This window comes from Ranitomeya imitator, chromosome 4, assembly GCF_032444005.1.
Source record: "Ranitomeya imitator isolate aRanImi1 chromosome 4, aRanImi1.pri, whole genome shotgun sequence".
NCBI classification, from domain to species: domain Eukaryota; kingdom Metazoa; phylum Chordata; class Amphibia; order Anura; family Dendrobatidae; genus Ranitomeya; species Ranitomeya imitator.
In genome coordinates this window covers 528405087-528433078 of record NC_091285.1, presented here as the reverse complement: position 1 = coordinate 528433078, position 27992 = coordinate 528405087, and the positions used below count along the sequence as shown (strand labels likewise).

General features: G+C 45.8%; 1 protein-coding gene across 1 annotated transcript in view; it reads left to right on the top strand.

Annotated features, from left to right (window-relative positions):
* Positions 1–2258: 2258 nt before the first annotated feature.
* TTLL13 (tubulin tyrosine ligase like 13) overlaps positions 2259–27992 on the top strand; it is a 131943-nt gene continuing 106209 nt past the window's right edge. The window contains exon 1 of the mRNA XM_069766170.1: positions 2259–2344. The gene's annotated coding sequence lies outside the window, so the exon portion shown is untranslated. The remainder of the gene's footprint in view (positions 2345–27992) is intronic.

Below are 27992 nucleotides of genomic sequence, written 5' to 3'. Positions count from 1 at the left end.
CTGTACATGTATCAGTATATAGCAGTACATGTATCAGTATATAGCAGTACATGTATCAGTATATAGCAGTACATGTATCAGTATATAGCAGTATATATCGGTATATAGCAGTACATGTGTCAGTATATAGCAGTACATGTATCAGTATATAGCAGTATATATCGGTATATAGCTGTACATGTATCAGTATATAGCAGTACATGTATTAGTATATAGCTGTACATGTATCAGTATATAGCAGTACATGTATCAGTATATAGCTGTACATGTATCAGTATATAGCAGTACATGTATCAGTATATAGCAGTATATATCGGTATATAGCAGTACATGTATCAGTATATAGCAGTATATATCGGTATATAGCAGTACATGTATCAGTATATAGCAGTATATATCGGTATATAGCAGTACATGTATCAGTATATAGCAGTATATATCGGTATATAGCAGTACATGTATCAGTATATAGCTGTACATGTATCAGTATATAGCAGTACATGTATCAGTATATAGCAGTATATATCGGTATATAGCAGTACATGTATCAGTATATAGCAGTAAATGTTACAGTATATAGCAGTATAAATCAGTATATATAGCAGTAAATGTATCAGTATATATAAGCATACATTACTATATAGCAGTATAAATCAGTATATATATATATAGAAGTATACATTACTATATAGCAGTATAAATCAGTATATATATAGCAGTATACATTACTATATAGCAGTATAAATCAGTATATATATATAGAAGTATACATTACTATATAGCAGTATAAATCAGTATATATATAGCAGTATACATTACTATATAGCAGTATAAATCGGTATATATATATATATAGCAGTATACATTACTATATAGCAGTATAAATCAGTATATATATATATATAGCAGTATACATTACTATATAGCAGTATAAATCAGTATATATATAGCAGTATACATTACTATATAGCAGTATAAATCAGTATATATATATAGCAGTATACATTACTATATAGCAGTATAAATCAGTATATATATATATATTTATATAGCAGTATACATTACTATATAGCAGTATAAATCAGTATATATATATAGAAGTATACATTACTATATAGCAGTATACATCAGTATATATATATAGAAGTATACATTACTATATAGCAGTATAAATCAGTATATATATAGCAGTATACATTACTATATAGCAGTATAAATCAGTATATATATAGCAGTATACATTACTATATAGCAGTATAAATCAGTATATATATAGCAGTATACATTACTATATAGCAGTATAAATCAGTATATATATATATAGAAGTATACATTACTATATAGCAGTATAAATCAGTATATATATATATAGCAGTATACATTACTATATAGCAGTATAAATCAGTATATATATAGCAGTATACATTACTATATAGCAGTATAAATCAGTATATATATATATATAGAAGTATACATTACTATATAGCAGTATAAATCAGTATATATATATAGAAGTATACATTACTATATAGCAGTATAAATCAGTATATATATATATATATATATATATATATATATATCAGTATACATTACTATATAGCAGTATAAATCAGTATATATATAGCAGTATACATTACTATATAGCAGTATAAATCAGTATATATATATATATATATATATATATATATATAGAAGTATACATTACTATATAGCAGTATAAATCAGTATATATATATAGCAGTATAAATCAGTATATATATATATATATATATATATATAGCAGTATACATTACTATATGGCAGTATAAATTATATATATATATATATATATATATAGCAGTATACATTACTATATAGCAGTATAAATCAGTATATATAGCAGTATACATTACTATATGGCAGTATAAATCAGTATATATATATATATATATAGCAGTATACATTACTATATAGCAGTATAAATCAGTATATATATAGCAGTATACATTACTATATAGCAGTACACATATGTATTAATAGCTCAGTCACTACATAACAGTATACATTACTCGGTGTGTATATTACCCACACACATCTGTGCCCCCCACCTTTTCCCGGGAGGGTGGTCCCTTGCGTAGGATGTTCCCCCATGTTACGGCCGCTGTGGGATTTGCCATTACTGCCCTGTGCAGTGACCCAACATCCCGTCTGTCCACCCCGCCCCCTACAGTGGTGGCTGTGCCCGGTTTCCATGGTTACCGGTAAGTTGTTGTCCCTGGGAGGCCCGGGCGTCGGGTGAGTGACCGGCTGCGTTATGTATGAGAATGAAGCGGTAACCACTCCGGGGACTGCGGCCATTTGTACGGTAGGACCGGCAGTGGAGAGAACAGAAGCAAAGCGTCCATAGCAACGACCCATAGTTACCGCTCGTGTATATTGGGATGAAAGTTTTATTAGTGCTGTGCGGGCTCAGTTACAGTGATCAGCCCCGTGTGAGGGTCTTATGCTCCAAGCTGGGGCTGATATATACAGGTGCCGGGGCTGATATATACAGGTGCTGGGGCTGATATATACAGGTGCTGGGGCTGATATATACAGGTGCTGGGGCTGATGTATATACAGGTGCTGGGGCTGATGTATATACAGGTGCTGGGGCTGATATATATTCAGGTACCGGGGCTGATATATACAGGTACCGGGACTGATATATATACAGGTGCTGGGGCTGATATATACAGGTGCTGGGGCTGATATATACAGGTGCTGGGGCTGATGTATATACAGGTGCTGGGGCTGATGTATATACAGGTGCTGGGGCTGATATATATTCAGGTACCGGGGCTGATATATACAGGTACCGGGACTGATATATATACAGGTGCTGGGGCTGATATATACAGGTGCTGGGGCTGATATATACAGGTGCTGGGGCTGATGTATATACAGGTGCTGGGGCTGATATATATACAGGTGCTGGGGCTGATATATATTCAGGTACCGGGGCTGATATATACAGGTACCGGGGCTGATATATATACAGCTGCTGGGGTTGATATATACAAGTGCCGGGGCTGATATATACAGGTGCTGGGGCTGATATATATTCAGGTACCGGGGCCGATATATATACAGGTGCTGGGGCTGATATATATACAGGTGCTGGGGCTGATATATATACAGGTGCTGGGGCTGATATATATACAGGTGCTGGGGCTGATATATATACAGGTGCTGGGGCTGATATATATACAGGTGCTGGGGCTGATATATATATAGGTGCTGGGGCTGATATATGCTGGGGCTGATATATATACAGGTGCTGGGGCTGATATATATACCTGTGCTGGGGCTGATGTATATACAGGTGCTGGGGCTGATATATACAGGTGCTGGGGCTGATATATATACAGGTGCTGGGGCTGATATATATACAGGTGCTGGGGCTGATATATATATAGGTGCTGGGGCTGATATATGCTGGGGCTGATATATATACAGGTGCTGGGGCTGATGTATATACAGGTGCTGGGGCTGATATACATACAGGTGCTGGGGCTGATATATGCTGGGGCTGATATATATACAGGTGCTGGGGCTGATGTATATACAGGTGCTGGGGCTGATATACATACAGGTGCTGGGGCTGATATATGCTGGGGCTGATATATATACAGGTGCTGGGGCTGATATATATACAGGTGCTGGGGCTGATGTATATACAGGTGCTGGGGCTGATATATATACAGGTGCTGGGGCTGATATATATACAGGTGCTGGGGCTGATATATGCTGGGGCTGATATATATACAGGTACTGGGGCTGATATATACAGGTGCTGGGGCTGATATATACAGGTGCTGGGGCTGATGTATATGCAAGTGCTGGGGCTGATATATACAGGTGCTGGGGCTGATATATACAGGTGCTGGGGCCGATATATACAGGTACCGGGGCTAATATATATACACAGCTGCTGGGGCTGATATACATACAGGTGCTGGGGCTGATATACATACAGGTGCTGGGGCTGATATATATATACATGTGCAGGGGCTGATATATACATGTGCAGTGGCTGATATATACAGGTGCTGGGGCTGATATATACAGATGCTGGGGCTGATGTATATACAGGTGCTGGGGCTGATATATATACAGGTGCTGGGGCTGATATATATTCAGGTACCGGGGCTGATATATACAGGTACCGGGGCTGATATATATACAGCTGCTGGGGTTGATATATACAAGTGCCGGGGCTGATATATACAGGTGCTGGGGCTGATATATATACAGGTGCTGGGGCTGATATATACAGGTGCTGGGGCTGATATATATACAGGTGCTGGGGCTGATATATGCTGGGGCTGATATATATACAGGTGCTGGGGCTGATATACATACAGGTGCTGGGGCTGATATATATACAGGTGCTGGGGCTGATATATACAGGTGCTGGGGCTGATATATACAGGTGCTGGGGCTGATGTATATGCAGGTGCTGGGGCTGATATATATACAGGTGCTGGGGCTGATATACATACAGGTGCTGGGGCTGATATATATACATGTGCTGGGGCTGATATATACAGGTGCTGGGGCTGATGTATATACAGGTGCTGGGGCTGATATATATACAGGTGCTGGGGCTGATATATACAGGTGCTGGGGCTGATATATATACAGGTGCTGGGGCTGATATATGCTGGGGCTGATATATATACAGGTGCTGGGGCTGATATATACAGGTGCTGGGGCTGATATATATACAGGTGCTGGGGCTGATATATATACAGGTGCTGGGGCTGATATATATACAGGTGCTGGGGCTGATATACATACAGGTGCTGGGGCTGATATATATACAGGTGCTGGGGCTGATATATACAGGTGCTGGGGCTGATATATACAGGTGCTGGGGCTGATGTATATGCAGGTGCTGGGGCTGATATATACAGGTGCTGGGGCTGATATATACAGGTGCTGGGGCCGATATATACAGGTACCGGGGCTAATATATATACACAGCTGCTGGGGCTGATATACATACAGGTGCTGGGGCTGATATACATACAGGTGCTGGGGCTGATATATATACATGTGCAGGGGCTGATATATACATGTGCAGGGGCTGATATATATACATGTGCTGGGGCTGATATATACAGGTGCTGGGGCTGATATATACAGGTGCTGGGGCTGATATTTACAGGTGCTGGGGCTGATATATACAGGTGCCGGGGCTAATATATATATACAGCTGCTGGGGCTGATATATACATACAGCTGCTGGGGCTGATATATACATGTGCTGGGGCTGATATATACAGGTGTCGGGGCTGATATATATACATGTGCTGGGGCTGATATATACATGTGCTGGGGCTGATATATACAGGTGCTGGGGCTGATATACAGTTAGGGCCAGAAATATTTGGACAGTGACACAAGTTTTGTTATTTTAGCTGTTTACAAAAACATGTTCAGAAATACAATTATATATATAATATGGGCTGAAAGTGCACACTCCCAGCTGCAATATGATAGTTTCCACATCCAAATCGGAGAAAGGGTTTAGGAATCATAGCTCTGTAATGCATAGCGTCCTCTTTTTCAAGGGACCAAAAGTAATTGGACAATGGACTCTAAGGGCTGCAATTAACTCTGAAGGCGTCTCCCTCGTTAACCTGTAATCAATGAAGTAGTTAAAAGGTCAGGGGTGGATTCCAGGTGTGTGGTTTTGCATTTTGAAGCTGTTGCTGTGAGCAGACAACATGCGGTCAAAGGAACTCTCAATTGAGGTGAAGCAGAACATCCTGAGGCTGAAAAAAAAGAAAAAATCCATCAGAGAGATAGCAGACATGCTTGGAGTAGCAAAATCAACAGTTGGGTACATTCTGAGAAAAAAAGAATTGACTGGTGAGCTTGGGAACTCAAAAAGGCCTGGGCGTCCACGGATGACAACAGTGGTGGATGATCGCCGCATACTTAATTTGGTGAAGAAGAACCCGTTCACAACATCAACTGAAGTCCAGAACACTCTCAGTGAAGTAGGTGTATCTGTCTCTAAGTCAACAGTAAAGAGAAGACTCCATGACAGTAAATACAAAGGGTTCACATCTAGATGCAAACCATTCATCAATACCAAAAATAGACAGGCCAGAGTTAAATTTGCAGAAAAACACCTCAAGAAGCCAGCTCAGTTCTGGAAAAGTATTCTATGGACAGATGAGACAAAGATCAACCTGTACCAGAATGATGGGAAGAAAAAAAGTTTGGAGAAGAAAGGGAACGGCACATGATCCAAGGCACACCACATCCTCTGTAAAACATGGTGGAGGCAACGTGATGGCATGGGCATGCATGGCTTTCAATGGCACTGGGTCACTTGTGTTTATTGATGACATAAGAGCAGACAAGAGTAGCCGTATGAATTCTGAAGTGTACCGGGATATACTTTCAGCCCAGATTCAGCCAAATGCTGCAAAGTTGATTGGACGGCGCTTCATAGTACAGATGGACAATGACCCCAAGCATACAGCCAAAGCTACCCAGGAGTTCATGAGTGCCAAAAAGTGGAACATTCTGCAATGGCCAAGTCAATCTCCAGATCTAAACCCAATTGAGCATGCATTTCACTTGCTGAAATCCAGACTTAAGACGGAAAGACCCACAAACAAGCAAGACCTGAAGGCTGCGGCTGTAAAGACCTGGCAAAGCATTAAGAAGGAGGAAACCCAGCGTTTGGTGATGTCCATGGGTTCCAGACTTAAGGCAGTGATTGCCTCCAAAGGATTTGCAACAAAATATTGAAAATAAAAATATTTTGTTTGGGTTATGTTTATTTGTCCAATTACTTTTGACCTCCTAAAATGTGGAGTGTTTGTAAAGAAATGTGTACAATTCCTACATTTTCTATCAGATATTTTTGTTCAACCCTTCAAATTAAACGTTACAATCTGCACTTGAATTCTGTTGTAGAGGTTTCATTTCAAATCCAATGTGGTGGCATGCAGAGCCCAACTCGCGAAAATTGTGTCACTGTCCAAATATTTCTGGCCCTAACTGTATATACAGGTGCCGGGGTTGATTTATATACAGCTGCTGGGGCTGATATATACATGTGCTGGGGCTGATATATACAGGTGCTGGGGCTGATATATATACATGTGCTGGGGCTGATATATACAGGTGCTGGGGCTGATATAAACAGGTGCCGGGGCTGATATATATACATGTGCTGGGGCTGATATATACAGGTGCCGGGGCTGATATATATACATGTGCTGGGGCTGATATATACAGGTGACGGGGCTGATATATACAGGTGCCGGGGCTAACATACAGGTGCTGGGACTGATATATATACATGTGCAGGGGCTGATATATACATGTGCTGGGGCTGATATATACATGTGCTGGGGCTGATATATACAGATGCTGTCGCTGATATATATACATGTGCTGGGGCTGATATATACAGGTGCTGGGGCTGATATATATACAGGTGCTGAGGCTGATATATATACCTGTGCTGGGGCTGATATATACAGGTGCTGGGGCTGATATATACAGGTGCCTGGGCTGATATATACAGGTGCCGAGGCTGATATATACAGGTTCCGGGGCTGATATATACAGATGCTGGGGCTGATATATATACATGTGCTTGGGCTGATATATACAGGTGTCGCGGCTGATATATACAGGTGCCGGGGTTGGTATATATACAGGTGCTGGGGCTGATATATACAGTTCCCAGGGCTGATATATATACAGCGGCTGGGGCTGATATATACAGGTGCTGGGGCTGATATATATACAGGTGCTGGGGCTGATATATATACATGTGCTGAGGCTGATATATACAGGTGCTGTCGCTGATATATATACAGGTGCTGGGGCTGATATATACAGGTGCCTGGGCGGATGTATACAGGTGCTGGGGCTGATATATACATGTGCAGGGGCTGATATATATACATGTGCCGGGGCTGATATATACAGGTGCTGGGACTGATATATATACATGTGCAGGGGCTGATATATACATGTGCTGGGGCTGATATATACATGTGCTGGGCTGATATATACAGATGCTGTCGCTGATATATATACATGTGCTGGGGCTGATATATACAGGTGCCAGGGCTGATATATACAGGTGCCGGGGCTGATATATGCAGGTGTCGGGGCTGATATATACAGGTGCCGGGGCTGATATATACAGGTGCCAAGGCTGATATATACAGGTGCTGGGGCTGATATATATACATGTGCTGGGGCTGATATATATACATGTGCTGGGGCTGATATATACATGTGCTGGGGCTGATATATACAGGTGTCGGGGCTGATATATACAGGTGCCGGGGTTGGTATATATACAGGTGCTGGGGCTGATATATACAGTTGCCAGGGCTGATATATATACAGCGGCTGGGGCTGATATATACAGGTGCTGGGGCTGATATATATACATGTGCTGGGGCTGATATATATACATGTGCTGGGGCTGATATATACATGTGCCGGGGCTGATATATACATGTGCCGGGGCTGATATATACAGATGCCGGGGCTGATATATACAGGTACCGGGGCTGATATATACAGGTGCCGGGGCTGATATATATACATGTGCTGGGGCTGATATATACATGTGCTGGGGCTGATATATACAGGTGCCGGTACTGATATATACAGGTACCGGGGCTGATATATACAGGTGCTGGGGCTGATATATACAGGTGCCGGGGCTGATATATACAGGTGCAGGGACTGATATATATACATGTGCTGGGGCTGATATATACATGTGTTCCGGGGCTGATATATACAGGTGCCGGGGCTGATATATACAGGTACCGGGGCTGATATATACAGGTACCGGGGCTGATTTATATAGGTGCTGGAGCTGATATATACAGATTCTGGGGCTGATGTATATACATGTGCTGGGTCTGATATATACAGGTGCTGGGGCTGATATATATACAGGTGCCGGGGCTGATATATACATGTGCTGGGGCTGATATATACAGGTGCTGGGGCTGATTTATATGCATGTGCTGGGGCTGATATACAGGTCCTTCTCAAAAAATTAGCATATAGTGTTAAATTTCATTATTTACCATAATGTAATGATTACAATTAAACTTTCATATATTATAGATTCATTATCCACCAACTGAAATTTGTCAGGTCTTTTATTGTTTTAATACTGATGATTTTGGCATACAACTCCTGATAACCCAAAAAACCTGTCTCAATAAATTAGCATATCAAGAAAAGGTTCTCTAAACGACCTATTACCCTAATCTTCTGAATCAACTAATTAACTCTAAACACATGCAAAAGATACCTGAGGCTTTTATAAACTCCCTGCCTGGTTCATTACTCAAAACCCCCATCATGGGTAAGACTAGCGACCTGACAGATGTCAAGAAGGCCATCATTGACACCCTCAAGCAAGAGGGTAAGACCCAGAAAGAAATTTCTCAACAAATAGGCTGTTCCCAGAGTGCTGTATCAAGGCACCTCAATGGTAAGTCTGTTGGAAGGAAACAATGTGGCAGAAAACGCTGTACAACGAGAAGAGGAGACCGGACCCTGAGGAAGATTGTGGAGAAGGACCGATTCCAGACCTTGGGGAACCTGAGGAAGCAGTGGACTGAGTCTGGTGTGGAAACATCCAGAGCCACCGTGCACAGGCGTGTGCAGGAAATGGGCCACAGGTGCCGCATTCCCCAGGTAAAGCCACTTTTGAACCATAAACAGCGGCAGAGGCGCCTGACCTGGGCTACAGAGAAGCAGCACTGGACTGTTGCTAAGTGGTCCCAAGTACTTTTTTCTGATGAAAGCAAATTTTGCATGTCATTCGGAAATCAAGGTGCCAGAGTCTGGAGGAAGACTGGGGAGAAGGAAATGCCAAAATGCCTGAAGTCCAGTGTCAAGTACCCACAGTCTGTGATGGTGTGGGGTGCCATGTCAGCTGCTGGTGTTGGTCCACTGTGTTTCATCAAGGGCAGGGTCAATGCAGCTAGCTATCAGGAGATTTTGGAGCACTTCATTCTTCCATTGGCTGAAATGCTTTATGGAGATGAAGATTTCATTTTTCAGCACGACCTGGCACCTGCTCACAGTGCCAAAACCACTGGTAAATGGTTTACTGACCATGGTATTACTGTGCTCAATTGGCCTGCCAACTCTCCTGACCTGAACCCCATAGAGAATCTGTGGGATATTGTGAAGAGAAAGTTGAGAGACGCAAGACCCAACACTCTGGATGAGCTTAAGGCCGCTATTGAAGCATCCTGGGCCTCCATAACATCTCAGCAGTGTCACAGGCTGATTGCCTCCATGCCACGCCGCATTGAAGCAGTCATTTCTGCCAAAGGATTCCCGACCAAGTATTGAGTGCATAACTGAACATTATTATTTGTTGGTTTTTTTGTTTGTTATTAAAAAACACTTTTATTTGATTGGATGGGTGAAATATGCTAATTTATTGAGACAGGTTTTTTGGGTTATCAGGAGTTGTATGCCAAAATCATCAGTATTAAAACAATAAAAGACCTGACAAATTTCAGTTGGTGGATAATGAATCTATAATATATGAAAGTTTAATTGTAATCGTTACATTATGGTAAATAATGAAATTTAACACTATATGCTAATTTTTTGAGAAGGACCTGTATATACAGGTGCTGGGGCTGATATATATACATGTGCTGGGGCTGATATATGCATGTGCTGGGGCTGATATATATACAGGTGCTGGGGCTGATATATATACATGTGCTGGGGCTGATATATACAGGTGCTGGGGCTGATATATATGCATGTGCTGGGGCTGATATATATACAGGTGCTGGGGCTGATATATACAGGTGCCGGGGCTGATATATATGCATGTGCTGGGGCTGATATATATACATGTGCTGGGGCTGATATATACAGGTGCTGGGGCTGATATATATGCATGTGCTGGGGCTGATATATATACATGTGCTGGGGCTGATATATACAGGTGCTGGGGCTGATATATACAGTGGGGCAAAAAAGTATTTAGTCAGTCAGCAATAGTGCAAGTTCCACCACTTAAAAAGATGAGAGGCGTCTGTAATTTACATCATAGGTAGACCTCAACTATGGGAGACAAACTGAGAAAAAAAAATCCTGAAAATCACATTGTCTGTTTTTTTAACATTTTATTTGCATATTATGGTGGAAAATAAGTATTTGGTCAGAAACAAAATTTCATCTCAATACTTTGTAATATATCCTTTGTTGGCAATGACAGAGGTCAAACGTTTTCTGTAAGTCTTCACAAGGTTGCCACACACTGTTGTTGGTATGTTGGCCCATTCCTCCATGCAGATCTCCTCTAGAGCAGTGATGTTTTTGGCTTTTCGCTTGGCAACACGGACTTTCAACTCCCTCCAAAGGTTTTCTATAGGGTTGAGATCTGGAGACTGGCTAGGCCACTCCAGGACCTTGAAATGCTTCTTACGAAGCCACTCCTTCATTGCCCTGGCGGTGTGCTTTGGATCATTGTCATGTTGAAAGACCCAGCCACGTTTCATCTTCAATGCCCTTGCTGATGGAAGGAGGTTTGCACTCAAAATCTCACGATACATGGCCCCATTCATTCTTTCATGTACCCGGATCAGTCGTCCTGGCCCCTTTGCAGAGAAACAGCCCCAAAGCATGATGTTTCCACCACCATGCTTTACAGTAGGTATGGTGTTTGATGGATGCAACTCAGTATTCTTTTTCCTCCAAACACGACAAGTTGTGTTTCTACCAAACAGTTCCAGTTTGATTTCATCAGACCATAGGACATTCTCCCAAAACTCCTCTGGATCATCCAAATGCTCTCTAGCAAACTTCAGATGGGCCCGGACATGTACTGGCTTAAGCAGTGGGACACGTCTGGCACTGCAGGATCTGAGTCCATGGTGGCGTAGTGTGTTACTTATGGTAGGCCTTGTAACATTGGTCCCAGCTCTCTGCAGTTCATTCACTAGGTCCCCCCGTGTGGTTCTGGGATTTTTGCTCACCGTTCTTGTGATCATTCTGACCCCACGGGGTGGGATTTTGCGTGGAGCCCCAGATCGAGGGAGATTATCAGTGGTCTTGTATGTCTTCCATTTTCTAATTATTGCTCCCACTGTTGATTTCTTCACTCCAAGCTGGTTGGCTGTTGCAGATTCAGTCTTCCCAGCCTGGTGCAGGGCTACAATTTTGTTTCTGGTGTCCTTTAACAGCTCTTTGGTCTTCACCATAGTGGAGTTTGGAGTCAGACTGTTTGAGGGTGTGCACAGGTGTCTTTTTATACTGATAACAAGTTTAAACAGGTGCCATTACTACAGGTAATGAGTGGAGGAAAGAGGAGACTCTTAAGGAAGAAGTTACAGGTCTGTGAGAGCCAGAAATCTTGATTGTTTGTTTCTGACCAAATACTTATTTTCCACCATAATATGCAAAAAAAATGATAAAAAAACAGACAATGTGATTTTCTGGATTTTTTTTTCTCAGTTTGTCTCCCATAGTTGAGGTCTACCTATGATGTAAATTACAGACGCCTCTCATCTTTTTAAGTGGTGGAACTTGCACTATTGCTGACTGACTAAATACTTTTTTGCCCCACTGTATGCATGTGCTGGGGCTGATATATATACAGGTGCTGGGGCTGATATATATACATGTGCTGGGGCTGATATATAGAGGTGCTGGGGCTGATATATAGAGGTGCTGGGGCTGATATATATATACAGGTGCTGGGGCTGATATATATACAGGTGCTGGGGCTGATATATAGAGGTGCTGGGGCTGATATATACATGTGCCGGTGCTGATATATACAGGTGCCGGGGCTGATATATACAGGTGCCGGGGCTGATATATACATGTGCTGGGGCTGATATATACATGTGCTGGGGCTGATATATACAGATGCTGTCGCTGATATATATACATGTGCTGGGGCTGATATATACAGGTGCCGGGTCTGATATAAATACAGCTGCTGGGGCTGATATATACAGGTGCTGGGGCTGATATATATATACATGTGCTGGGGCTGATATATACATGTGCTGGGGCTGATATATACAGGTGCCGGGGCTGATATATACAGGTGCCGGGGCTGATATATACATGTGCTGGGGCTGATATATACATGTGCTGGGGCTGATATATACAGATGCTGTCGCTGATATATATACATGTGCTGGGGCTGATATATACAGGTGCTGGGGTTGATATATATACAGATGCTGGGGCTGATATATATACCTGTGCTGGGGCTGATATATACAGGTGCTGGGGCTGATATATACAGGTGCCTGGGCTGATATATACAGGTGCCGGGGCTGATATATACAGGTGCCGGGGCTGATGTATACAGGTGCTGGGGCTGATATTTACAGGTGCAGGGGCTGATGGTGTCAGGGCTGATGTATATACAGGTGCTGGGGCTGATATATACAGGTTCTGGGGCTGATTTACTGTTTATACAGGTGCCGGGGCTGATGTATATACGGGTGCTGGGGCTGATGGTGCCGGGGCTAATATATATACAGGTGCCGGAGCTGATGTATATATAGGTGCTGGGGCTGATGTATATACAGGGACTGGCATATATACAGGTGCTGGGGCTGATGTATATATAGGTGCTGGGGCTGATGTCTATATGGGTGCTGATGTGTATATAGGTGCTGGGGCTGATGTATATACAGGGGCTGGCATATATACAGGTGCTGGGGGCTGATGTATATATAGGTGCTGGGGCTGATGTATATATAGGTGCTGGGGCTGATGTATATACAAGTGCTGGGGCTGATGTATATACAAGTGCTGGGGCTGATGTACTGTGTATACAGGTGCCGGAGCTGATGTATAGACAGGTGCAGGGGCCTGATGTATATATAGGTGCTGGGGCTGATGAATATACAGTACAGGTGCTGGGGCTGATGTATATACAGGTGCCGGGGCTGGAGTTTATACAGGTGCTGATGTATATACAGGTTCTGGGGCTGATGTATATACAGGGTCTGATGTATATACAGGTGCCGGAGCTGATGTATAGACAGGTGCTGGAGCTGATGTATATACAGGTGCTGGGGCTGATATATATATACAGGTGCTGGGGTTGGTGTATATACAGGTGCTGGGGCTGATGTATATACAGGTGCTGGGGCTGATGTATATACAGGTGCTGGGGGTTGATGTATATACAGGTGCTGGGGGTTGATGTATATACAGGTTCTGGGGCTGATGTATATACAGGTGCTGGAGCTGATATATATACAGGTGCTGGGGTTGGTGTATATACAGGTGCTGGAGCTGATATATATACAGGTGCTGGGGTTGGTGTATATACAGGTGCTGGGGTTGGTGTATATACAGGTGCTGGGGCTGATGTATATACAGGTGCTGGAGCTGATGTATATACAGGTGCTGGGGCTGATATATATATATACAGGTGCTGGGGCTGGTGTATATACAGGTGCTGGGGCTGATGTATATACAGGTGCTGGGGCTGATGTATATACAGGTGCTGGGGCTGATGTATATACAGATGCTGGGGCTGATGTATATACAGGTGCTGGGGCTGATGTATATACAGGTGCTGGGGCTGATGTATATACAGGTGCTGGGGCTGATGTATATACAGGTGCTGGGGGTTGATGTATATACAGGTGCTGGGGGTTGATGTATATACAGGTGCTGGGGGTTGATGTATATACAGGTGCTGGGGCTGATGTATATACAGGTGCTGGGGTTGATGTATATACAGGTGCTGGGGCTGATGTATATACAGGTGCTGGGGCTGGTGTATATACAGGTGCTGGGGCTGATGTATATACAGGTGCTGGGGCTGGTGTATATACAGGTGCTGGGGCTGGTGTATATACAGGTGCTGGGGCTGGTGTATATACAGGTGCTGGGGCTGATGTATATACAGGTGCTGGGGCTGGTGTATATACAGGTGCTGGGGCTGATGTATATACAGGTGCTGGGGGTTGATGTATATACAGGTGCTGGTGTATATGAGTCGCCCTCCTGGGCCGTGGGGTACTCGGTATCGGGTCCGGGACTTAAAGGGGATGTCACGGTGGCTGCGACCCTGTCCTTGGCCCTGGGCGCCCAATTTAAGGGGAATGTCTTTGAGGGGTTTTATGAATAAAGTTTATTGTTTGCTACGCCAACTGTGGTGGGGACCGACGCTGCTTAAAGGGGTCCTCTTGGGTGATCGTATGCAGCAAGATGGTGACGCTTCCCACAGGTGAAGCGGGGTCCCCAGGGCTTCCCAGGTGTAGGGTACCAATGGTGTGGTGGATGGTATGGCAAAGAACGAGTACACAGGTTTGCAGTCTTTACCTGGTTTACTGATGATAGCAGTCCTCAGTCCAGGGTACCAAGTGCAGGGTAACCGTGGTCCGGCCGGTTTGGAGGCATTAGGTGATCCCTCTCCCAGTTGAGGTCCATAAGCCTTTCCTACTTGTGCTACTTTAGTTGGCGAGGTCCCTGCAGCTTGAAACTTGGTTGCAAAGTCCCCTCTCTCCTGTCCAAGACAGATGTCTGTACGATAGGCAGTGCGAGCCGGTTTATAGGGTCTCTATCACGACCTGGGCTCTCAGGTTACTGCTTCACCTCAGACTTGATGCGGGCAATTGACATACAGCCCTATGCCCTTCGGTTCTGTCGCACGTCCTGGAGAACAACACGACCTCGAGCTCCCAGTACCCGGTTTCTGCACTCTAGCTCTGGGGGTGTCCTTCCGCTGTTCCCCTGCTGAGCCTCTTGCTCCTCTGTGCTCCTTTCCTCTAAGCTTCTCCACTAATCAACTCCTTCAAATTCTCATTCTTTCCAGGGCTCGCAGCTCCCACCTGACTGCTCGGCCCCTCTGTTCCAGACATCCTTCTCCTCTTACTCTCTCCTCTAGACTCCCCAACTCCTCCTCCAGACCATGAAGCCTATAAATAAGGGAAGTGCAGCGCCCCAGGGTCCTGGTCGTTGCAGTAATATAATTTCCCTCTAGGGGGGAGTGATGTTACGTTTGGAGGTAAAGAAAGACAACCGAACCAGGTATCACAAACATACAACACATTTTGCACTCCAGGCCATTAGGGGGAGCTCTGCTCCTATTTATTAGGGCACTCTTCACACTTAGGTAATACTGGTGGCCTGGATCGGAAGTTAGGCAGTTGCTGTCTGAGCTTTGCTCAGGTAGTTGGTCCCTGACAGGGGTGGGAGCCTGTCAGAGGCCTAGATGGAAGGTCACGGAGCTGCGCCTGCCCCACTTGTGGCAGTTCCTAAGAAAGGACACGAAGAGAACTGTATTGTAGAGAGTGAGATGAAGTCATAGCAAAGCAGTGGAAACCAGGAGGAGTTCTGCCCTGTACAGGCTGCCTCCTTCTGAGGCGCGGGTTCCCGGTAGCTGGAACACCGAGGGAGCAACAGTCTTTTATCCCTTTCTCCAGAGACCGGCAGGACAGCTAATTGCAAGTTACTGATCCGCCCCATACTCAGGAGGCAAGGTGGCACCCACGAGAGGCCGGGGTATGATAGAGTCCCTGTAAAAGCCTCACGCCACCGGTCATATGGGTTGTCTTATCCATCTGGGGGACAGAGAGAGAGAGACAACATCTATAACATCTACAACATCTGTGAAGACCTTATGAGAGGCTTAGCAGTAAGGTACTACAGCACCAAGGCGCTAGAGGAAGGCTACTGATTTCCCCCTGGATAAGGAGACTCTGGATCTCTGGATTTGCCTCCAAACCGGCCGGACTGTGCCAGCCCCGTGATCTGTGCTCTGGACTGTGGATGTTGAAGCCTTCAGTAAAAGGTAAAGAGACTGCAACCTTGTGTCCTCGTTCTTCACTGCGCCTCACACCATCCACCATCTACACACTGGGAAGCCCTGGGGACATACTTCACTTGTGGGAAGGTATACCATCTAGCTGCCATAACATCACCCCAGTGGACCCCTTAAAGCAGCGTCCGTCACCCTGACCGAATACCACAGGTGGCATCACAAACATTCCCTTTAAAGACCTTTCCCCCTTTAACACGGACGTCCCATGGGCCACGGACCGGATCAGCCACTGTGACATCCCCTTGAGAACCGAAGGACCCGGTACCGAGTACCTCACTGCCCGCGGGGGCGCTCTAGAAGCTCCCCTGAATCCGGGTCCTGAGCTCCCCCTTCTGGCCTCGATTCAGATTGTGTTGAGTGCCTTACCTGGTAGAGAGAATCCTCATTGCCTCCAAGCATGATATCACCCTCCCTGAAAGGAAGGCAACATCACTGCAACAACCGGTTACCTGGGGTGTTAAATATACAGGTGCTGGGGCTGGTGTATATACAGGTGCTGGGGGCTGGCGTATATACAGGTGCTGGTGCTGATGTATATACAGGAGCCAGGGCTGATGTTTATACAGGTGCTGGGGCTGATGTATATAGAGGTGCCGCAGCTGATATATACAGGTGCCGCAGCTGATATATACAGGTGCTGGGGCTGATGTACAGTATACACAAGTACTGAGGCCGATCTATATGGAGGTGCCTGGATTGGTGTTTATGGAAGTGCTGGGGGCTGATGTATATACAGGTGCTGGGGCTGATGTATATACAGGTGCTGGGGCTGATGTATATACAGGTGCTAGAGCTGATGTATATACAGGTGCTGGGGCTGATGTATATACAGGTGCTGGGGCTGATGTATATACAGGTGCCGGGGCTGATGTATATTCAGGTGCTGGGGCTGATCTATATAGAGGTGCAGGGGCTGATATATATACAGGTGCCGCAGCTGATATATACAGGTGCTGGGGCTGATGTACAGTATACAGGCCGATCTATATGGGCACAAGTACTGAAGCCGATCTATATGGAGGTGTCTGGATTGGTGTTTATGGAAGTGCTGGGGTTGATATATACAGGTGCTGGGGCTGATGTATATAGAGGTGCAGGGGCTGATATATATACAGGTGCCACAGCTGATATATACAGGTGCTGGGGCTGATGTACAGTATACAGGCCGATCTATATGGGCACAAGTACTGAAGCCGATCTATATGGAGGTGTCTGGATTGGTGTTTATGGAAGTGCTGGGGTTGATATATACAGGTGCTGGGGCTGATGTTTATACAGGTGCTGGGGCTGATGTTTATACAGGTGCTGGTGCTGATCTATATACAGGTGCTGGGGCTGATGTATATAGAGGTGCTGGGGCTGATGTTTATACAGGTGATGCAGCTGATATATACAGGTGCTGGGGCTGGTGTATATACAGGTGCTGGGGCTGATGTATATACAGGTGCTGGGGCTGATGTATATACAGGTGCTGGGGCTGATGTTTATACAGGTGCTGGGGCTGATGTATATACAGGTGCTGGGGCTGATATATATACAGGGGTTGGAGCTGATGTATATACAGGTTCTGGGGCTGATGTACAGTATATACAGGTGCTGATGTATATACAGGTGCTGGGGCTGGTGTATATACAGGTGCTGGAGCTGATGTATACACAGGTGCTGGGGCTGATGTATATACAGGTGCTGGGGCTGGTGTATATACAGGTGCTGGAGCTGATGTATATACAGGTGCTGGGGCTGATGTATATACAGGTGCTGGGGCTGATGTATATACAGGTGCTGGGGGCTGATGTATATACAGGTGCTGATGCTGATGTATATACAGGTGCTGGAGCTGATGTATATACAGGTGCTGGGGCTGATGTATATACAGATGCTGGGGCTGGTGTATATACAGGTGCTGATGCTGATGTATATACAGGTGCTGGGGCTGATCTATATAGAGGTGCAGGGGCTGATATATATACAGGTGCCGCAGCTGATATATACAGGTGCTGGGGCTGATGTACAGTATACAGGCGGATCTATATGGGCACAAGTACTGAGGCCGATCTATATGGAGGTGCCTGGATTGGTGTTTATGGAAGTGCTGGGGGCTGATGTATATACAGGTGCTGGGGCTGATGTATATACAGGTGCTGGGGCTGATGTATATACAGGTGCTAGAGCTGATGTATATACAGGTGCTGGGGCTGATGTATATACAGGTGCTGGGGCTGATGTATATACAGGTGCCGGGGCTGATGTATATTCAGGTGCTGGGGCTGATCTATATAGAGGTGCAGGGGCTGATATATATACAGGTGCCGCAGCTGATATATACAGGTGCTGGGGCTGATGTACAGTATACAGGCCGATCTATATGGGCACAAGTACTGAAGCCGATCTATATGGAGGTGTCTGGATTGGTGTTTATGGAAGTGCTGGGGTTGATATATACAGGTGCTGGGGCTGATGTATATAGAGGTGCAGGGGCTGATATATATACAGGTGCCACAGCTGATATATACAGGTGCTGGGGCTGATGTACAGTATACAGGCCGATCTATATGGGCACAAGTACTGAAGCCGATCTATATGGAGGTGTCTGGATTGGTGTTTATGGAAGTGCTGGGGTTGATATATACAGGTGCTGGGGCTGATGTTTATACAGGTGCTGGGGCTGATGTTTATACAGGTGCTGGTGCTGATCTATATACAGGTGCTGGGGCTGATGTATATAGAGGTGCTGGGGCTGATGTTTATACAGGTGATGCAGCTGATATATACAGGTGCTGGGGCTGGTGTATATACAGGTGCTGGGGCTGATGTATATACAGGTGCTGGGGCTGATGTATATACAGGTGCTGGGGCTGATGTTTATACAGGTGCTGGGGCTGATGTATATACAGGTGCTGGGGCTGATGTATATACAGGTGCTGGGGCTGATGTTTATACAGGTGCTGGGGCTGGTGTATATACAGGTGCTGGGGCTGATGTATATACAGGTGCTGGGGCTGATGTATATACAGGTGCTGGGGCTGATGTTTATACAGGTGCTGGGGCTGATGTATATACAGGTGCTGGGGCTGATATATATACAGGGGTTGGAGCTGATGTATATACAGGTTCTGGGGCTGATGTACAGTATATACAGGTGCTGATGTATATACAGGTGCTGGGGCTGGTGTATATACAGGTGCTGGAGCTGATGTATACACAGGTGCTGGGGCTGATGTATATACAGGTGCTGGGGCTGGTGTATATACAGGTGCTGGAGCTGATGTATACACAGGTGCTGGGGCTGATGTATATACAGGTGCTGGGGCTGGTGTATATACAGGTGCTGGAGCTGATGTATATACAGGTGCTGGGGCTGATGTATATACAGGTGCTGGAGCTGATGTATATACAGGTGCTGGGGCTGATGTATATACAGATGCTGGGGCTGGTGTATATACAGGTGCTGATGCTGATGTATATACAGGTGCTGGGGCTGATCTATATAGAGGTGCAGGGGCTGATATATATACAGGTGCCGCAGCTGATATATACAGGTGCTGGGGCTGATGTACAGTATACAGGCGGATCTATATGGGCACAAGTACTGAGGCCGATCTATATGGAGGTGCCTGGATTGGTGTTTATGGAAGTGCTGGGGCTGATGTATATACAGGTGCTGGGGCTGATGTCTATATACAGGTGCTGGGGCTGATGTTTATACAGGGGCTGGAGCTGATGTATATACAAGTGCTGGGGCTGATGTACAGTATATGGAGGTGTCTGGATTGGTGTTTATGGAAGTGCTGGGGCTGATGTACAGTATATACAGGTGCTGATGTATATACAGGTGCTGGGGCTGATATACAGTATATACAGGGGTTGGAGCTGATGTATATGCAGGTGCTGGAGCTGGTGTATATACATGTGCTGGGGCTGATGTATATACAGGTGCTGGGGCTGATGTATATACAGGTGCCGGGGCTGATATATATACAGGGGTTGGAGCTGATGTATATACAGGTGCTGGGGCTGATATATATACAGGGGTTGGAGCTGATGTATATGCAGGTGCTGGAGCTGGTGTATATACATGTGCTGGGGCTGATGTATATACAGGTGCTGGGGCTGATGTATATACAGGTGCCGGGGCTGGTCTATATAGAGGTGCAGGGGCTGATATATATACAGGTGCTGCAGCTGATATATACAGGTGCTGGGGCTGATGTACAGTATACAGGCCGATCTATATGGGCACAAGTACTGAGGCCGATCTATATGGAGATGTCTGGATTGGTGTTTATGGAAGTGCTGGGGCTGATGTATATACAGGTGCTGGAGCTGATGTTCATACAGGTGCTGGGGCTGGTGTATATACAGGTGCAGGGCCTGATGTTTATACAGGGGCTGGAGCTGATGTATATACAGGTGCTGGGGCTGATGTATATACAGGTGCTGGGGCTGATGTATATACAGGGGTTGGGGCTGATGTATATAGAGGTGCTGGGGCTGATATATATACAGGTGATGCAGCTGATATATACAAGTGCTGGGGCTGATGTACAGTATATACAGGTGCTGATGTATATACAGGTGCTGGGGCTGATATATATACAGGGGTTGGAGCTGATGTATATATAGGTGCTGGAGCTGATGTTTATACAGGTGCTGGGGCTGATCTATATTCAGGTGCTAGGGCTGATGTATATGTATATGTATATACAGGTGCTGGAGCTGATGTTCATACAGGTGCTGGGGCTGGTGTATATACAGGTGCAGGGCCTGATGTTTATACAGGGGCTGGAGCTGATGTATATACAGGTGCTGGGGCTGATGTATATACAGGGGTTGGGGCTGATGTATATGCAGGTGCTGGGGGCTGATGTATATAGAGGTGCTGGGGCTGATATATATACAGGTGATGCAGCTGACATATACAAGTGCTGGGGCTGATGTACAGTATATCGAGGTGTCTGGATTGGTGTTTATGGAAGTGCTGGGGCTGATGTACAGTATATACAGGTGCTGATGTATATACAGGTGCTGGGGCTGATATATATACAGGGGTTGGAGCTGATGTATATATAGGTGCTGGAGCTGATGTTTATACAGGTGCTGGGGCTGATCTATATTCAGGTGCTGGGGCTGATGTATATGTATATGTATATACAGGTGCTGGAGCTGATGTATATACAGGGGCTGGGGCTGATATATACAGGTGCCGGGGCTGATATGTGCAAAACTATATATACAAAAATTTGTTTGTTTTTTTTTCATCTCTCTGACATTTGCCTGTCCATATGTTTTGTTCAGGTGCCCTGATATTCTTAGGCTACTTTCACACTTCCGTCTTTTCAGATCCGTCACAAACCGTCGATTTTTGAGAATGCAGGATCCTGCAAAAAAATTTGCAGGATCCTACATTTTCCCATAGACTTGTATTAGCGACGGTTCGTGACGGATGGCCATCCGTTTCATCCGTTGTGCACTGGATCCGTCGTAAAATAGCGGTCCGTCGTGCAGAGAAAACGTTCATTGTAACCTTTTTTGTGCACGTCGGAAAATAGTTCAGCAACGCATCCTGCGCTGCCCGTCGTCGGCTACAATGGAAGCCTATGGACGCAGGATCCGTCGCTGACCGTCACACACAGGAATCCTGCGACGGATCCAGTTTTTTCCTTCTGATCATGCCCGGAAGGATTTTCAAGTCTGGGGGAAAATAAACAAATCTCTCTCTCTCTCGTCCCCGGACATTTAGGCTATGTTCACACGTTGCGTCCTGTCCTGCGGGTTCTCCTGCAGCGGATTTGATAAATCTGCAGGGCAAACCCGCTGCCGTTAGCCCTGCAGATTTATCGCGGTTTGTCCTGCGGGTTCCGCTGCGGGATTTACCCCTACTATTGATGCTGCATATGCAGCAATATGCAGCATCAATAGTAATGTTAAAAATAATAAAATAATGATATACTCACCCTCTGACGTCCCGATCTCCTCGGCGCTGCAGGCGGCGGTCCGGTTCCAAAGATGCTGTGCGACCAGGACCTTCGTGACGTCACGGTCATGTGACCACGACGTCACCGCAGGTCCTGGTCGCATAGCAAACCTGAGACCGGACGGCCGCGTGCAGCGCTGAGACTTCAGAGGTGAATATATCATTATTTTTTATTTTAATTCTTTTTTTTTTACTCAAATATGGTTCCCGGGGCCTGGAGGAGAGTCTCCTCTCCTCCACCCTGGGTATAACCCGCACATTATCCGCTTACTTCCCACCATGCGGGAAGTAAGCAGATCAATGCATTTCTATGGGTGCAGAATCGCTGCGATTCTGCACAAAGAAGTGACATGCTGCGGGTTGTAAACCGCTGCGTTCCCGCACGGTTTTTCCCGCAGCATGTGCACAGCGGTTTGCGGTTTCCATAGGGTTTACGTGTTACTGTAAACGCTATGGAAACTGCTGCGGACTCGCAGCTGCAAAATCGCCGCGGTTCCGCGGTAAAAACCGCAATGTGTGAACATAGCCTTAATTCCCGGAATTTCTGTACGACGGATCATCATTACACTGGATCCGTCGGACACGTTTTTACCTATTTTCATGACGTACGTTGATACGTCATGTTACTGCGCCACGACGGACCCCAGAAAACGGAAGTGTGAAAGTAGCCTTACCCTTCACTCCTAGTGATCATGTGTGTTTATGACTCATGTAGTGCAGTGGTAGCACACTTATGCAGTGATGAGGCAGTGAACCAACAAAGTTCAAAGCAAAAAATCTCTTTAATGTTCAACTCATATAAACACAGCACACGATATCCTCCGGATCACAGCAGGGCACATATCCTCTGGATTAGAGCCGATAAACATGTCAGCACACCTCCGAGACCAGATACCGTGGGCGACAGCACCGCCATGTTAATGTTCTACTCACAGCATTACACAGTACACGATACAGTGCCTTGTGAAAGTATTCGGCCCCCTGGAACTTTTCAACCTTTTCCCACATATCATGCTTCAAACATAAAGATACCAAATGTAAATTTTTGGTGAAGAATCAACAACAAGTGGAACACAATTGTGAAGCTGAACTAAATTTATTGTTATTTTAAATTATTGTGGAAAATCAAAAACTGAAAAGTGGGGCGTGCAATATTATTCGGCCCCTTTAACTTAACACTTTGTTGCGCCACCTTTTGCTATGATTACAGCTGCAAGCCACTTGGGGTATGTTTCTATCAGTTTTGTACATCGAGAGACTGAAACTCTTGCCCATTCTTCCTTGGCAAACAGCTCGATTTCAGGGAGGTTTGATGGAGATCGTTTGTGAACAGCAGTTTTCAGCTCTTTCCACAGATTCTCTATTGGATTGAGGTCTGGACTTTGACTTGGCCCTTCTAACACCTGGATATGTTTATTTGTGAACCATTCCATTGTAGATTTTGCTTTATGTTTGGGATCATTGTCTTGTTGGAAGACAAATCTCCTTTCCAGTCTCAGGTCTTTTGCAGACTCCAACAGGTTTTCTTCAAGAATGGTCCTGTATTTGGCTCCATCCATCTTCCCATCAATTTTAACCATCTTCCCTGTCCCTGCTGAAGAAAGGCAGGTCCAAACCATGATGCTGCCACCACCATGTTTGACATTGGGGATGGTGTGTTCAGGGTGATGAGCTGTGTTGCCTTTACACCAAACATATCGTTTGGCATTGTTGCCAAAAAGTTCGATTTTGGTTTCATCTGATGTACCAACGGAAGTTTGTGAATTTGTGAGTGACGTGAGCAGCGGACGCAGTGTTTCAACGCGTCCGCTGCCCATTGTAAAGTCCCAGGGAGGAGGGGGTGGAGTTCAGGCCGGGCATGCTTAATAAAAAATGCAGGACACAACTTACGAAAAAACGTTCCCTTGAACGTTTTTTCGATACGATGGCCCGCCAAATACCGACGCATCCAGTGCAAGACGTATGGAACGTGTGTCCATACGTTGCGATGCGTCGGTAATACAAGTCTATAGTCCACAGAATGACGCATTGTGATGGTCTGCAAAAGACGGAAATGTGAAAGTAGCCTAAGATGGCTGTCGACAACTTTATGATGCGATAAAGATGCATAAAGTTGTACACCAGCATGCTACTAGAACCAGTGACAGACACAGACACAATTGGGCCTCTGTGTGTCTTCACAGGTTGCACCAATGGTATGACCGCCCCTGACTATAATGGTGGCAGCTATTGATGTGCAGCAGCGGTTCATCCACATCTATGATTTATCATAGAAAGTTGCCCATATAGTTTTGGTACTGTGTGCTGGGAAGGATTGTGGGAGTTTTGCAATCATTTTGCTTTTTCATTATAACGTCCAGGGCTGCTATCAGGGGATTACTGCCCTTACTAGTGCATGGGGCCTGGAGAGGAGAAGCTGTCCCTTTTTTTCTTCTGCTCACCGGGCTCCAGGGGCAGGAAAAGGCTGGTGCAGCCCGTGGCTTCCTGCTTGGCAATAGTTGACAGCTGCCAGCCAATCAGACGCCGGCAGGTGATGTTGCCATGCATGTTGCCAGCGTAAGACCTCACTGCCATGTGCTGGCGCGTCCGCGTCTCAAATGGATGAGCAAGAGGACTCCGCTGGACCACAGCCAGGTAAGAAGAAACTCTTTTTTTCTTTTACTTTTTTTGTACTGAAAAGCACAATATGGCAATATGGAGACAGGGTCAGAGGACATATGAGGGCATGATGGAGACACATAGGTCACAGACGTGGTTTGTGGAACCACTGTGCCATGGACCGCAGCAAGCCTGGAGGGGAGTGACTAAGCGAGCTCCAGACTGTTCACTAGAGCCTCTGATGGTGAGGTTAGACTTGGCTCCCAATGAACGCCAGGTGCCACTGCAGGACAGACCAACGGTCATGTAGCAGCTGGATCCAGAAGGACAGACTGGATGGAGCAGCAGGCAGAGTTTGTATCAGAGTGCAGTAGGCAGAGTTCTATCAGAGTGCAGCAGACAGAGTTCATATCAGAGTGCAGCAGGCAGAGATCGTATCAGAGTGCAGCAGGCAGAGTTCGTATCAGAGTGCAGCAGGCAGAGTTTGTATCAGAGTGCAGCAGACATGGTCTGCACCAGAGTGCAGCAGGCAGGGCCTGCACCAGAGTGCAGCAAGCAGGATCTGCACCAGAGTGTAGCAGCCAGGATTTGCACCAGAGTGCAGCAGGCAGGATCTGCACCTGAGTGCAGCAGGCAAGATTTCCACCAGAGCGCAGCAGGTACTGTTGTGCAATCTTACACAACATAGACTGCAAAACAGGAAGGTTGCTCAGGCACCTCCCCAGTGGGGAGGGAGCAACATATACATAATACCTCTCAGCTATTCGCTGGGGAGGAAATAGCAAGTGCACACCCTAGCCCTTTAAGAGGAGGGGAGTGCGTGTGCGTGCCCTAAGGACATGGCTGGAAACGCTGCTGGGAACATGCAAAGTGTGAGGAAAGGAAGCGAAGAACCGACCGCAGCGCGGGTGAGTGAAGTTACACGCTGAAGACCCTGCCTGTCAGAGCAGGACTCCAGCGTGTTGCTAACAGTAACTCCCCTTCAAGCCCCCTCCTTCACGCTCCCTATTCTTCAGGCCATCGAGGAAATTCCGGAGGAGAATCGGAGTGTGAATGTTCTCCCTAGGCTCCCAAGATCTCTCTTTGGGACCAAACCCTTTGCAGTCAACCAGGAAGAAGGTCTTGCCTCTCACCTTCTTTATGGCCAAGATGTTCTCCACTTCAAAAACATCATCCGAGGCAGTTGGCATAGTGTGGTACTAGGATCCTTGAAGAAGTGACTCAGGATGACTGGCTTCAGCAGAGATACATGGAAAGAATTCAGAATCCGTTATGAAGGAGTTCTTCCTATAAACTTCAGTTTATAGGAGACCTTGTTGATCCCCTTCAGCACTTTGAAAGGCCCGAGGACCCAACTTGTAAGAGGGAACATTCAGCCAGACGTACCTAGACGAGAGCCATACCTTGTTGCCGGGTCGGAAACACGGAGGATCCAGGAGCCTTTTGTCTGCATGTCTCTTCATACAGACAGAGGATCCTTCTAAAGTGGCTTTGGTATCCTCCCACAACTCTACGAAATCCTTGGAGAGGACATCTGCAGCAGGGATGTCAGAAGGAACCATCACTGGGAGGGGGACCCTCGGGTTGCTGACCAAACACAATGTAGAAAGGAGACTCTCCTGAGGCTTCACCAACGTGATTGTTGTATGAGAACTCAGCCCAGGGAAGTAATTTCACCCAATCATTGTGGTGGGTATTGACAAAGTGTCTCAGGTAGTTGCGCAGGATCTGGTTGACACGATCCACTTGCCCATTGAGAGTGATAGGCTGAGGAGAAATCCAAGACGATATCCAGATGTTTACAGAGAGCTCGCCAGAATCTGGAAGTGAACTGTGAACCTCGATTGGACACAATGTGATGAGGAAATCCATGCAGGCGGAAAATATGTTTGATGAAGTTGTCAGCCAGTTCAGGATTGGACGGAAGAGCAGACAATAAGGTAAAATGCGCCATTTTGGAGAAGCAATCCATGACTACCCAGATGACGGTGCAACCCTCGGATACTGGCAAATCCGTAATGAAGTCCATTGCTATGTGCTGCCATGGACCAGATGGCACGGGTAATGATGGAAGAGAACCAGTAGGAAGTCGTCTGGGGACTTTATTGCGGGCACAAATCGGACAGGCAGCCATGTAAGCATAGATCTCCCTCCTCATGGATGGCCACCAATAGTGTCGAGAGATCAATTGTTGTGTCTTCCTTTGTCCCGCGTGGCCAGTCACCTTGGATGAGTGGCCCCATGACAAAACTCACTCCTTTTCGTATTTTTCCTAGGGGGAATTTGTGACAGGCTGACTGGAGCGACAGTAACCATCTTGGATAGTTCGTTGATAAATTGAGTATCCTCCTCTTGGTCCCCGGACAGAAATGAGTGAGAGAGGGCATTGGCTCTGACATTCTTGTCACCGGACCTGAAATGCAATAATAATAATAATGCAGGGAAAAAACAAAGATCACCTGGCTTGGTGTGAATTAAGTCTCTGGGTGGACTGGTAGTTATACCAGGTTCTTATGGCCCATGTAGATGACCACTGGATAGACTGCGCCC